At 35.1% G+C, this 13,986-nt stretch overlaps 1 long non-coding RNA gene across 3 annotated transcripts in view; it reads right to left on the reverse strand.

The window, feature by feature from the left end:
• LOC130012436 (uncharacterized) overlaps nucleotides 1–13,986 on the reverse strand; it is a 182,575-nt gene that overhangs the window by 112,845 nt on the left and 55,744 nt on the right. For all 3 annotated transcript variants that reach the window (XR_008787856.1, XR_008787854.1, XR_008787855.1), the window contains exon 4: nucleotides 2,902–3,056. This is a non-coding gene — a long non-coding RNA (uncharacterized LOC130012436). The remainder of the gene's footprint in view (nucleotides 1–2,901; nucleotides 3,057–13,986) is intronic.

Raw genomic sequence — 13,986 nt, forward strand, 5'->3', positions numbered from 1 at the left:
AATTAGAACTAAAGTTACCGTGTTCCAAAGCACCAATCAATCAAATTGCTTATTTCTGCTTACCCTAAGGAGAAAATTCTCATACCTACGCCAAGTGCTAACATTCTAGCTCAATTAGAACTAAAGATATTGTGTCCAAATGCATCAACCAATCAAATTGCTTATTTCTGCTTGCCCTAAGCAGAAAATGCTCATCTTCGAACTCCATCAAGGCATTGACCTAATCAACACCTACACCAAGTTTAAACATTCTAGCTCAATTAGATGGAGAGTTATTGTGTCCCAAAAAGTTTGACAGACAGACAGACAGACGAACCCATTTTAATGGGACAACAAGCTTTTGCTAGAACTGGCAGAAAATATCGATATAAACGATAATCATCGGTAATGCGTTTTGAAGATCGATAATCATTACTGGCATAAGAAGAAATTCATAAAAGATAATCCTCCTTATCACAATATACTTCCAAAAAAGGTTGCCGCGATACCCCAGGGATTACGATATATCGCGAGAATTAGGTCAGGCGATAAAATTATCGTCTGAGATCTCAAATATCAAATATCGCTTTATCACGATATATCACGATAATTCTGAAAAATATCGCGATATTTTCATTTTTGATCAGAATTCAGTCCATTGAAAATTACATTGATATTTTACGTTGAAAAATCGTCTTGATAAAATTTCTATTATTCTTTGAATAAAATGGTTTCCAAGCTTGAAACTGTCAATGCCAATATGAATATTTTTGATGACAGTTCAGCAGACTGCGAAAACACACTGCTGCTGACACGAAAAAGAGCATTTCTTCTGTCACTCATATGGGAATGTTTTAGTTTAAAAAGAACACCCGACAAGTCTGTTAACCAGATATTGAGTTAATGAATATTTATTCAGTATTCCAGCTGATCAGAATAGAATGATCTGAGGTGACGATACCTACAGGAATAATCTTACCCCAGCATATATACATGTATATACGTCTCACTTCATCAGTACATCTCACCATTGGCATACGAGCTGGGGGGCAATTAAATAGAAATCTTAAGACTCGAACCCTCTATTGTTTGGAGTACAGTAAGCCACAAATTACAGTTACATAAACAACTGTTTTTAGTTGTGTATATTACAAGTAAATAAAATTTAGTTCTCTTTTATTGATGATTTAGAAATTAAGAACTTATTCATCGCAAAAGAGATATTATGATTATTATGTAACATACTAAGAACCTAACTACATTTTTGGGGCACCAACCACCCCCACCCCCCAGTAAAAAATTTCCCCGTACGTCTATGCATCTCACACACATTGCTAAATATCAAATGGATACACAAGATACATTAATCCTAGTGTTGAAACTACTATTCGGATATTCGTTAACGCATACAAAATAAGGATTATCCGAATCATTTTACTATCCGTTTACTATTCGTTACATATTTTGACATTCCGTATGCTCTATATTTAGCCATTTTTACGTCTGATTACTTTGAAATTCTCCCCAATGCAATTGATCACGTACGCAGCTCTGAGCATAAATGTCAACTTTAGGCGTATTATTTAGTGATAGTAACTAATAAAATTATTAATGCAGTGCAACGAAAACAGTAGTCTAAATAAAAAAAAATATTCATTCATTCCCTGCGCTAGTTTACTGCATACGAGTTTAGACCGTGTTTTGACTTCTCACAATGAAATTTATTCATAACGACCTAGGTCACGTATATTCCCACTCACTGATTGGTTCAATAGTAGTAGATTATCAGAATGAGGCAAACGACCTTGCCGGAATAAATGGCACATGGTTTTATTTTACTTTTTTCATTCGTGATGATTGAGCAAAATGATAAGTGGGAGGGTGCGGATAACAGAAGTAGTTATACTATACAAATTCCTTCACCTCATTGATTTTTTGGGATGTCAGACCGATGTCATAGATAGTCTTAATAATTACGGCTAAAGGTAGGCACGTTTTTTTCTTCACAGCTCAAACAATTTGCAAATCGAAAGTACGATTTCATACTCGGCATACACTCATAAACATTGAAATAAGTAAGAAATTATGAGTACCGGTATATGAACTTTTGATGTAATTTTGTTCAAGAATTTCACGTCTCTGAATTATCCGAATAGTATTCGGATAGCCAACAAAAGTATTCGGATCACAAATCTCGATCCGATTTTCAACACTAATTAATCCATTTATACACCTCAAGTTATATCAATTTTATATCAGTAATTATCATGATATTGAATTTTGATGCATGATAATTCTAATTATCACGATAATTTACTCCGTACGATATATCAATTTTTTATCAGTAATTATCATGATATTGAATTTTTGATGCATGATAATTCTAATTATCACGATAATTTACTCCGGACGATAACCCATGATATCGCGATAATTTATTTTACCAATATCGTGAGATATCGCAGTATTTTTTTTCTGTATCATTGCAACCTTACTTCCAAGACATGCACGGTAATTGTAATTAAACAGAAAACTGACACACACAAGTTTTGTTTTTACATGAGTCGTTGCTGCCAAGTGCTGTCGGTCACTTATGAGAGTAAATACTTTGTACATATGGTCCACACAACTTTGCATATATTTCAAAGTTTGCTTAAAAGGAGGGGGCCATAACCCAAGAATTTGATACTTAACATATATTTCAAGTTTCATCTGAATCGGACAAAAATTGTTGCCTCTGGAGTGTCCACAACCGTCATACATATTATTAAACATACAAGCTTAATGATAGGTTTCGTCCCTGACAAGACACATGGACCAACAGAGAGGGATGAGAACCAAATAGGTTTCATGCTCTCATGTTCCCAAAACTTCATGGATAATGGATAAATACATACAAAAACAAAGGTAACATAAATTTACCCATGCATCTGAACATTCCTAGGTTGAGCTCTATGTTCTATTGTTACTCTTTGTGGATTTTGATGATGTATTGAAATAAGAGTTGGTGTAGAATCATTTTCTGGGCTTGGAACTGACAAATGCTCCATATGGTCCACAAAACTTGACCTCATAGCCTGCAAATAGATCATTTTTATCTATATTTCAATTCATTTTAAAACTTTTTAAGTATTAATATGTACAGACCTCAAAATGTCCAAGGGGGATAATTCCGGAACAGAAGTTCACAGAACGCTGAATATCAATACTATAGGTAAGGTGCCCCATGCAGTCAAAATTTGCTCTACCAAAAGTTGAACTCACCACAGGGAATGTTCATGCTATAGTATAATGTCAAGTTGCCAAGTGATTACAGAGCAGATACGGACCATGCACATATACAGAGTATATCAGTGTTGGGATTTCAAAATTGTTCTTGTCGGACATTTTTACCGAAAATAAAGGGGCATAACTCTTATTCTCAGCTATCCTTAGGGTGTAACGGTGATATAATAATACGTTTTTTTAAATCGGATAAAAATTATGACCTCTATAGGGTCCACAAGCTAAAAACGCGATTTTTTGTACAATCAGGGGCCATAATTCAGGAAGTTACGGTCCGATATGCGCGAATATCGAAAGGAACCGAGATCTTTGGGTTATAAACTTACATTTCGAGTTTCAACAAAATCCGATAAAAATTGGGACCTCTATAGGGTCCACAACCTTGATATACCATATTTTTACACTATTTGAGAACGAACGGCAGCCATTTTGTCTGTCAATTTTGGGCTGATTTTCACAAAATTCGAACTCAGCCGTCCTTAGGGTGTAACGGTGATATAATAAAAGTTTTTTTAAATCAGATAAAAATTATGACCTCTATAGGGTCCACAAGCTAAAAACTCGATTTTTCGTACAATCAGGGGCCATAATTCAGGAAGTTACTGTCCGATATGCGTGAATATCGAAAGGAACCGAGATCTTTGGGTTATAAACTTACATTTCAAGTTTCAACAAAATTGGATTAAAATTGTGACCTCTATAGGGTCCACAAGCTAAAAACGTGATTTTTTGTACAAACAGGGGCCATAATCCATGAAGTTTCAATCCGATACATGCCAATATTGAAAGCAGCCGAGATCTTTTGGAGATAAACCTATATTTCAAGTTTCGTCAAAATCGGATAAGAATTGTGAGCTGTAGAGTGTCCACGGACGGACAGGGGCGACGGCATAATACGTCCACATGAAAATGTGGGCGTATAAAAATTGGTGCACCTCGTTAATTCCCGTACAGTATTCAAATTTATGTCAGTAATATTCCTACAAAATTATGTGTTGTCGTAATACGATAGAATAAAAGCCTGCCGACCCTCCAAAATTACCATATTTTTGGGATATAAGTCGATACTGTTTTCAGCAGAAGTCTGGCATTCGTCTTACTCTGTTTCGACTTATATCCGGATGGAGGTAAAACCAACAGTTGCCAGGCAAGATATGCCCACATTTTGCAAGAGATGGATAGAGAACAAGCTAAAACAAAAACAAATTTTTCGTACAATCAAGGGCCATAATACAGAGAGTTATGTTCTGAAAAGCGCAAATATCAAAAGGGACAGAGATCTTTGGGATATAAAGATATATTTTAAGTTTCATCAAAATTAGATAAAAGTTGTGACCTCTAGAGGTTCCACAACCTTGGTATTACATACTTTTACACAATTTGTCGGGCAGTATCACTTCAATTTTCCCGAAATTCAAATTCAACCTTCATTATGGTGGAATGGTGATAAATTTAAACGGTTTTTAAAATCAGATAAAATATTGAGACCTCCAGAGGAAAAAACAAGCTAAAAAATATCATTTTTCGTACAATCAGGGACCATAATTTAGGAAGTTACGGTCTGATATGAACAAATTACAAAAGGAACCAGGATCTTTGGGACATAAACATATATATTTAGTTTCATCAAAATCTGATAACAATTGTCACTTCTAGAGGGTCCACAACCTTGGTATGACATACTTTTACACTATTTACGTACAAGGAGAACCATTTTGTCATGCTTTTTAAAATCAGATAACAATTGTGACTTATAGCAGGTCCACAAGCTAAAGATAGGTTGTCAGGCAACGAAACACACGCCCACAGCAGCTATATCGTCCGGGCAGTCAACAAGAGTTGTCGCATCTTTGTACTTTTTTTCGGTAAGGAAACATTTATAATACATTAAAATCTGATTAAGAGTAACAACTCATTAAGTAATTATCAGAAAACCTTTAGAATTTGTTTGGTTTTTATAAAGTACTGCCCCATGATAACGTTTAGTATACGAAACTTTTAACATCATGAATTTAGCTGTTCAAGTCATAAAGATTCAATGAAAATCAATATACTTGTTCGTCTCAAGACCTTAAACTCTGTGTATCAATCTGAAGTCAATCGGATGATAACTTTAGCCTCTAGAGCGTCATATGATTTTTCAAGTGTGATCAAGGACCATAACTTTGGCAGTAATTATCCGAAATTGTTGAAAATCAATATGATTTTTCATCTCATGGCCACAAACACTGTGTATAAATTTAAAGTCAATCGGATATTAACTTTAGCCCTTTGATCGTTTACAAGATTTTTCAAATTATCAAAAATAATTATCAAAAATCACTGGAAATGAATAGACTTCTTCGTCTCATGACCTTAAACGCAGTGTATAAATTTAAAGTCAATCGGATATTAACTTTAGCTTCTAGAGCATCCACAAGATTTTTCAAAGAGATCAAGGGCCATAACTCTGGCAGTAATTATCCGAAATCGCTGAAAATCAATAGGCTTCTTCGTCTCATGACCTTAAACACTGTGTATAAATTTAAAGTCAATCAGATATTAACTTTAGCCTCTAAAAATTCCCCACCAAAAGTCAATGAAAACTACTTCCAATCACTTTAAATGTATCATAGATGGGGTCGGCATGATGAAAGAACACGAGAATAATCTTCAGATCATGAAAATCCAACCATTATTGGCGGAGATAGCCATGTCCTCGTTCAGAGGGGTCCCGATTTCAAAAATGCCCCTCCAAGAGGGGTCAAGGGGTCGGAAAATTTGAACCCCAACATTTTTGGATAGCTTGGTCCCCAATCAACTCAAAACAACAAAAAAATCAATTTTAGCATAGGCCTAAAAATCCTACAGGAGCTGTTTTGATGACATGTCATACTACACTAACAACTTGAATGTTTTAACAGATCTACATTAAAATCTGTCGATGAGAGGGGGTTGTGTGGAACCTAATAAACAGCCATCGCACATGAAATTTTCAACACATCTATGAACAGTAACATTTAGCTTTTTGGTTATTACAGCAGCTTTAGAAAATTACATTCATTTCGGTTTTTTTAATTTGCTTTATTATGAACAATAGGAGTGGCATCATTTGGTTTAGTAAAATTAAAATCTCTGGGCAAGAACAAAATACTACATGTAGTGCTAGTAGCAGTATTTTCCTTTTGATTTTACAAGGTTCTCAAAACAATTGTTGAGTTACCTAAGGAAGGAGTTACGAAATTAGATTTATTGATCTAGCTTTCTGTAATGTTTCGTAGAAAATAGTCTTGATTATCCTGGTCTGTCAAGAGGACGTAAGATATTTTACACTAAAAAATGCCTGGATGTAATGGCTGCTTGCAAGTGGTTTACGTTTTCTCATCTATTTTTTATCTATGTTTAAATGGGTATAACTTGTTAAAAACAACACGGTCGTTTCATTAATGGCTATAAATGTGAGAAAGAAAGTTAAGACTTGTTATGTATATATAATTAAAGATGGCAAAATAAAACTACATTTTCATGCTAACGTTTTCACCGCGATAGTGGCTCTTCAGGCATTTATTAAACAATAATTCAATTAACAATAGTCTATGACATCACAATGTCATAGTTACATTATTATACAGGCAAGGGTAGTAATTTCTTAGCCTACAGACTACAAATATTTAATCCCACCACGTTCTTTATTTTATTTAATTTAATTATTCTCTTATTTAGAATCAAGTTTTGGGTGGTACTTCTCAATAAAATAGCTTTCTTTTGCCTCCAAGAGGTCGTTGTTTTTGCTATTAAGTCTATATAAAGGAAAAACACTAAATTTGCCCCCACCACATACTTCAAGATGCTCACTGAGCGGGATCATCCTGTATTTTGGTTGAAGTATGTGCTGTCGATGGAGGTTCATTCTCAACCTAAGCATCCTTTGGGTCTTTCCTATATACCTTCCCTTGCATCCCGGACACGCTATAAGGTAAATTACATAGTTCGATTGGCAATTCATTGCCTGTTTGATATAAAATGTATTATCATCATTCATTTTTATGGATGATCCCTCAATGATAATGTCACAGGTTTTACACTTTGAATTACCACATTTCGAAACTACTGGAATTGAAGCGACTGAATCATATTTAGAAGATGTTATAATCCTAGCTAGATTGGAAGGTTGCTTTAGACTGTTGATTATATTTGTTTTTCTCAATATTTTATCCATCGTCTGGCTATTTTTAAGGATATGGATGTAATTTTCAATGATAGACTTCCCATTTTCCTGGGACGGATCGAATGTAGTAACTAAAGCAACGTTCCTTTTATCAGAGTCTACAGGAACTTTAGGTTGTCTTAAAATGCTTTGGTCCAGACTCAATGCTCTTTGGTTAGCATCGTCTATTAATTTACCTGGAAAGTTTTGTTTTAATAAGAAACCTTTTAGTTCATGTAGTCTCTGAACTCTGACATCTTGATTGGACACAATTGTACAAATTTGTCTAGCTAAGTTATATGGGATGTTTCGTTTCGTATGAGGTGGGTGACAAGAATTAAATTTAGATATTGATGTGTATCGGGTTTTTTGTACTACAGATCAGTTTCAATAGAGCCGTTTGCGTGTAGCTTAACTGTGACATCCAGAAAATTTAATGTGGATTGACTCTGCTCAATTGTAAACTGAATACTGTCATCTAAACTATTTAACATTTTATGAAGCTCTGAGATGATTTCTTGAGATACTCTGAGTATCACAGAACAATCATATAAGAACCGTTTGCATGAAGTCTTAATTAAATCACCAAATTCATTGCCAAACGTTGTTGTCACCCTCTCATACCATATTTCCTCAAGATAACCTAAAGTCAAAGTAGCATTGTTAGGGCCAACTTTCGTACCCATAGCGACTCCCTTGATTTGTGTATAGTATAGGCCATATGTTATTTGATATCACAAGATCTAATGCACCGAGGATAAATGAATTTGAAAACCGGTCTGGTATGAGGTCTGCATGGTTATTTAGCCAATAGTCCCAGATCTTTGCGTATATTGTTATATAAATTAACTACATCAAAGCTAATAATTGTACTACCAGGTTCTACCTGTGCATCGCGAAAAAAGCTTTTAACGCGAGAACATAATGGTTTTAAGATGATGTCTATAAATTTGCTGAGTCGTTGGGTACTGCTGTTGGGCCCCCCTACCATTGGTCGAAATTTTAGGTCTTCTGGACTAAGTACTTCAACAACTTCATTATTAGATTGTTTGACAGATTCTTCTATCAGCTTACTCTTGTGCACTTTTGGTAGACCATAGAAGTAAGCCGTGGTAGGTTCAAAATCCTCTAAATATTCCTCTTCTCCTTTATGTAGAGGCTTGGTGTTTTTAGTGATAAATTTCACTATCTTTTTCTTTACGGCATTGTTATCTTCGATGCTCGCTGGTAGTATTCAGTGTCATTCAGCATTTTTACAATGTTCCGTTCATAGAATGAGCTGTCCATCATTACTATAGCTCCTCCCTTGTCAGCTTGTTTGGATTTTTCTTCATCTCGTTTAATACCTTTAGCTCACCCTTACTTAAATTTTGTTTGTAGAGTCTTGGTTGAATTTTGTGAGATGCAATAGAAGTAATGAAGTTATCCATCTAGATATGCATCTTTTCCTAATCTTGGTGTAAAGTTTGATTTATTGATTTACAATGTTCCGTTCATAGAATGAGCTGTCCATCATTACTATAGCTCCTCCCTTGTCAGCTTGTTTGGATTGTTCTTCATCTCGTTTAATACCTTTAGCTCACCCTTACTTAAATTTTGTTTGTAGAGTCTTGGTTGAATTTTGTGAGATGCAATAGAAGTAATGAAGTTATATATCTAGATATGCATCTTTTCCTAATCTTGGTGTAAAGTTTGATTTATTGATTTACAATGTTCCGTTCATAGAATGAGCTGTCCATCATTACTATAGCTCTTCCCTTGTCAGCTTGTTTGGATTGTTCTTCATCTCGTTTAATACCTTTGGCTCACCCTTACTTAAATTTTGTTTATAGAGTCTTGGTTGAATTTTGTGAGATGCAATAGAAGTAATGAAGTTATCTAGATATGCATCTTTTCCTAATCTTGGTGTAAAGTTTGATTTATTTTTAACTAGACACTCCGATTCAGTGATAGTTTCATTCAGGTCATCCTCATCATCTTTGTGAAAATGATATTGGAGTCTTAACTTCCTGCAGAATTGGGAAATTTCAGAACGTAAAATACAGTTATCACTTCGGGGTGTTGGCGTAAATTTTAAGCCCCTTTTAAATACTTCATGCATGTGCTGATCAATGTGTTGCCATTTAGGTTTAAAACTCGCGGCATTTATCTTCATAGTTTCAATTTGAGCCTTGAATTTATTGATAGCTAGGTCAAGTCGTATATTAATCACTTCATTGTTTTGTCCGGGGACAGGTTTTAACTGAAATTTAACCGGTATTAATGGGTTTTCTCTGATTACCCATTCTTCATATACTTTTGTATATTGTTCCGTATGATAGTATTTGTTGTACCATCATCTGTGATTCGATTTTTGTGCGTTCCATATTTTGTTTATCTTGGACTTCAAAGTATGAACTTGGCTTATTTCAACCTTCGTTTCGGTTTCCTGTTCATGGTGGTCTGTATCATCCTTGTTTTTTATGTTACTGATGATACCCACTATCTTTGAAAGTATTTCGTAGGGGGGCCCAACAGCAGTACCCAACGACTCAGCAAATTTATAGACATCATCTTAAAACCATTATATTCTTGCGTTAAAAGCTTTCTTCGCGATGATATAGATTTTCTACATCAACTACCTGCACAGGTAGACTAAAAGCTGTCAAATATTGGCTAAATAACCATGCAGACCTCATACCAGACCGGTTTTCAAATTCATTTATCCTCGGTGCATTAGATCTTGTGATATCAAATAACATATTTTTCTTCAATGGCCTATACTATACACAAATCAAGGGAGTCGCTATGGGTACAAAAGTTGGCCCTACCTATGCTACTTTAACTTTAGGTTATTTTGAGGAAATATGGTATGAGAGGGTGACAACAACGTTTGGCAATGAATTCGGTGATTTAATTAAGACTTCGTGCAAACGGTTCTTATATGATTGTTCTGTGATACTCAGAGTATCTCAAGAAATCATCTCAGAGCTTCATAAAATGTTAAATAGTTTAGATGACAGTATTCAGTTTACAATTGAGCAGAGTCAATCCACATTAAATTTTCTGGATGTCACAGTTAAGCTACACGCAAACGGCTCTATTGAAACTGATGTGTATTACAAAAAAAACGATACACATCAATATCTAAATTTAATTCTTGTCACCCACCTCATACGAAACGAAACATCCCATATAACTTAGCTAGACAAATTTGTACAATTGTGTACAAATCATCTCAGAGCTTCATAAAATGTTAAATAGTTTAGATGACAGTATTCAGTTTACAATTGAGCAGAGTCAATCCACATTAAATTTTCTGGATGTCACAGATAAGCTACACGCAAACGGCTCTATTGAAACTGATACAGTCTATGTGAAAGTCGTCGGACCGTCGGTCATTACCGATAAAATAGCTCTCAGTCCGGTATTTTCATCATGAATACCGGCCCTGTTGTCCGGAAAGATTCTGGACCCGCTTTACTGACTGCTGGTATTTTAAATCATCGCCGTATTGGCACTGACTGACGGCACTTCGTGCACGGACTGTTGAATTCTCGTTTAATTTATTGTGTTAATTTCACTATTGTTCAAAATGTAAACAAAATTTTATCTCGAGTATGTACAGTACGGAGAGCGTCAAAGTTATACAGTACATGATTATCGTGTCGTTTTTTGTTGAAAATTGCCACGATAACGCCACGATATTGCCACGATAAATAACTCGGTGTAGCAGTCGCTATCGTGTGCCACGATAGTCGGGGGACACGATAGGCCTCGGTGTAATTTTACATGCAAAATTAACGGTTATATTTGTCATAAACTATCGATGTCAAAACGATATACTGCCACGATGTTATGAATGTTGAATATTTTCGTTAATAATACGGACGCGTTAGGTAAAGTTGTAAAGTAAGAACACGCGTGTTCACATATTCTGCACGATATGTGTAAAGCTGCATGTCTAGTACATTTTGAAGGACATGTATGCATAAGACTATACATGTTTAGAGTGCATAGTTAAGAATTACTCTCGAATCACGGCAAAGATAGACTTTAAAATTGCAAACTATAACGGTATTTAGGTTACCGGTCTTACAAATAGAAATAAGACAAATAAAACTTGCAACGGGAGTCGAAAGCGCTTTCAAATCAGACATAAGAAGCTCGTACTTACCGCAAAAATGAAATGAACGTGACACAAGTCTCCGATGTCAGAGAATATTAGTAAAGTATAACCGCTATCAAATCCACACAAAAATCCAAGGCACTCATTTTATTTTAGAAAAGAATAACTGTAGGCTCGATAGAAGAGCCTATTCTACATGAACCCCAAATCAATGGTAACTGTCAACTTGTATGTTGTCATTCTCGTGCAGATTTGTTTGAATAACAGAAATGTCCCGTGTATCAAAGATCAAAAAATAAAATCGCACCTAGCCACCCTTTGTTGTTTTTGCTCCGGCGCAATTTAAGGAATTATTTTTGACCCAATATTAACCATCGCCAATTTTTTAAATCATGGGATAAAGTCAATTAACAAACAATATGGGTCTACTTTATTACAAAAACATTGGTGAACTTACCATTTTGTCTAAAATCATAACGCTAATCAACAATCAATACTATTGTTCTTTATTACAAAAACATCGGTGAACTATATTGTTTTTGTACATATTGTATTTATTTATTTGTTTGTACTATATGTTATACCTGATGAGTCTTTGGCTTAAAGGAATAAAGAATTTGAACTCGAACTAATCGCTGTCGGGATGGCAAGCCAAGCTAGTTGATTATTAGGTAAATAAAACAATATAAACAACCAATGAGTAAAACTGATCTATTCTAATCAATTAAATAATATACAAGTCAAGTACCAGTATTACCTTAACCGTGGACGGGTTTGCTTGTGGACGGGTTAACGGACACTCAACTTACAAATATTAAATCATCGCCATATTGGCACTGACTGACGGCACTTCGTGCACGGACTGTTGAATTCTCGTTTAATTTATTGTGTTAATTTCACTATTGTTTAAAATGTAAACAAAATCTTATCTCGAGTACGTAGTACCGTATATCGAGCTAGTCTAGTAAGTAGTAGGCTAGGTTAATCCAGACTAAAACGAAAGTCCTTTTATTGTATTAATAACATTGGCTTCTGGTAGACTCGATTGTCATCTAAGGGATTATATTTTCTTTGCGGGGTCTATTTATTGTTATCATTAACACAAAATGACAATTAAGGAAGTGTGCGAAAAAGTCTTTATACAATAGATAATCTTTGTAATAAAGTAAAGTATTTCCCCCCTTATATATACTGTTTGTTGTTTTTCGGGTTTTAGGCCATTATTACTTATTTTATGCATATTTTTGGTATGGACTTTTTTGGACCAGTAAAATCTCATTCGGTCCAGTAATAGTTGGAATAATACCTGCCCAAATGTCCAGTAAAAAATCATTTCGCATGGACTGAACTGATGTGTATAACAAAAAAAACAATACACATCAATATCTAAATTTTAATTCTTGTCACCCACCTCATACGAAACGAAAAACAACCCATATAACTTAGCTAGACGAATTTGTACAATTGTGTCCAATCAAGATGTCAGAGTTCAGAGACTACACGAACTAAAAGGTTTCTTATTAAAACAAAACTATCCAGGTAAATTAATAGATGATGCTAACCAAAGAGCATTGAGTCTGGACCAAAGCGTTTTAAGACAACCTAAAGTTCCTGTAGACTCTGATAAAAGGAACGTTGCTTTAGTTACTACATTCAATCCGTCCCAGGAAAATGGGGAGTCTATCATTGAAAATTACATCCATATCCTTAAAAATAGCCAAATGATGGATAAAATATTGAGAAAAACAAATATAATCAACAGTCTAAAGCAACCTTCCTATCTAGCTAGGATTCTGCTATGTTGATTGACTGTGGGTTAGAGGCTACATGAGATGCGCGCGCAGCTAACTGATCATTAGCGTGCAGCTTTTTAAATGGAAAGGACGTGTTCCTTTCTTCTCACAAATAATTGAATTTTTTCAAAGTTTTTGAATCGTTTTAGGTTGCCACTGGCTCTCTTTAACGCTATTAAATATTGATTGATCCACGTGGTCGACTGTCCTACATGGATTCCAACTCCAACATGGTCAAGACCGTCAAGCCCATCAACTTCAAGGGGAAAACGAAAACGGCCGAGTTTGACTTGGCTTCTAATATTTTTGATAAATCAAAGGCAAAGAGGGCTAGAAATGGGGTAAAATCCCCAAATGACACACAAACCACTTCTAAAGGGGGGAAATTATCCTCAACCTCTCGAGATTCAAGTCCCAGTCAAGTTGGGATAGCGAAGAACGCTATGTGTAGTTCTATAAATAGCAACAAAACGGTTACTAATACTAGGCCTAGTGTTAGCCAAACTGTCGACGACACCAAATTGAACACTGTTACGACAGAATCAACTACAAAAGCTGTTTTGGACATGGTCCGTACAGAAATGTGTAATTTTCAAAAGCAAAGCTTGTCAGAATTAAAGTAGTTCATTTTAGAC

Source organism: Patella vulgata, chromosome 4 (assembly GCF_932274485.2).
Source record: "Patella vulgata chromosome 4, xgPatVulg1.2, whole genome shotgun sequence".
Taxonomy (NCBI): domain Eukaryota; kingdom Metazoa; phylum Mollusca; class Gastropoda; family Patellidae; genus Patella; species Patella vulgata.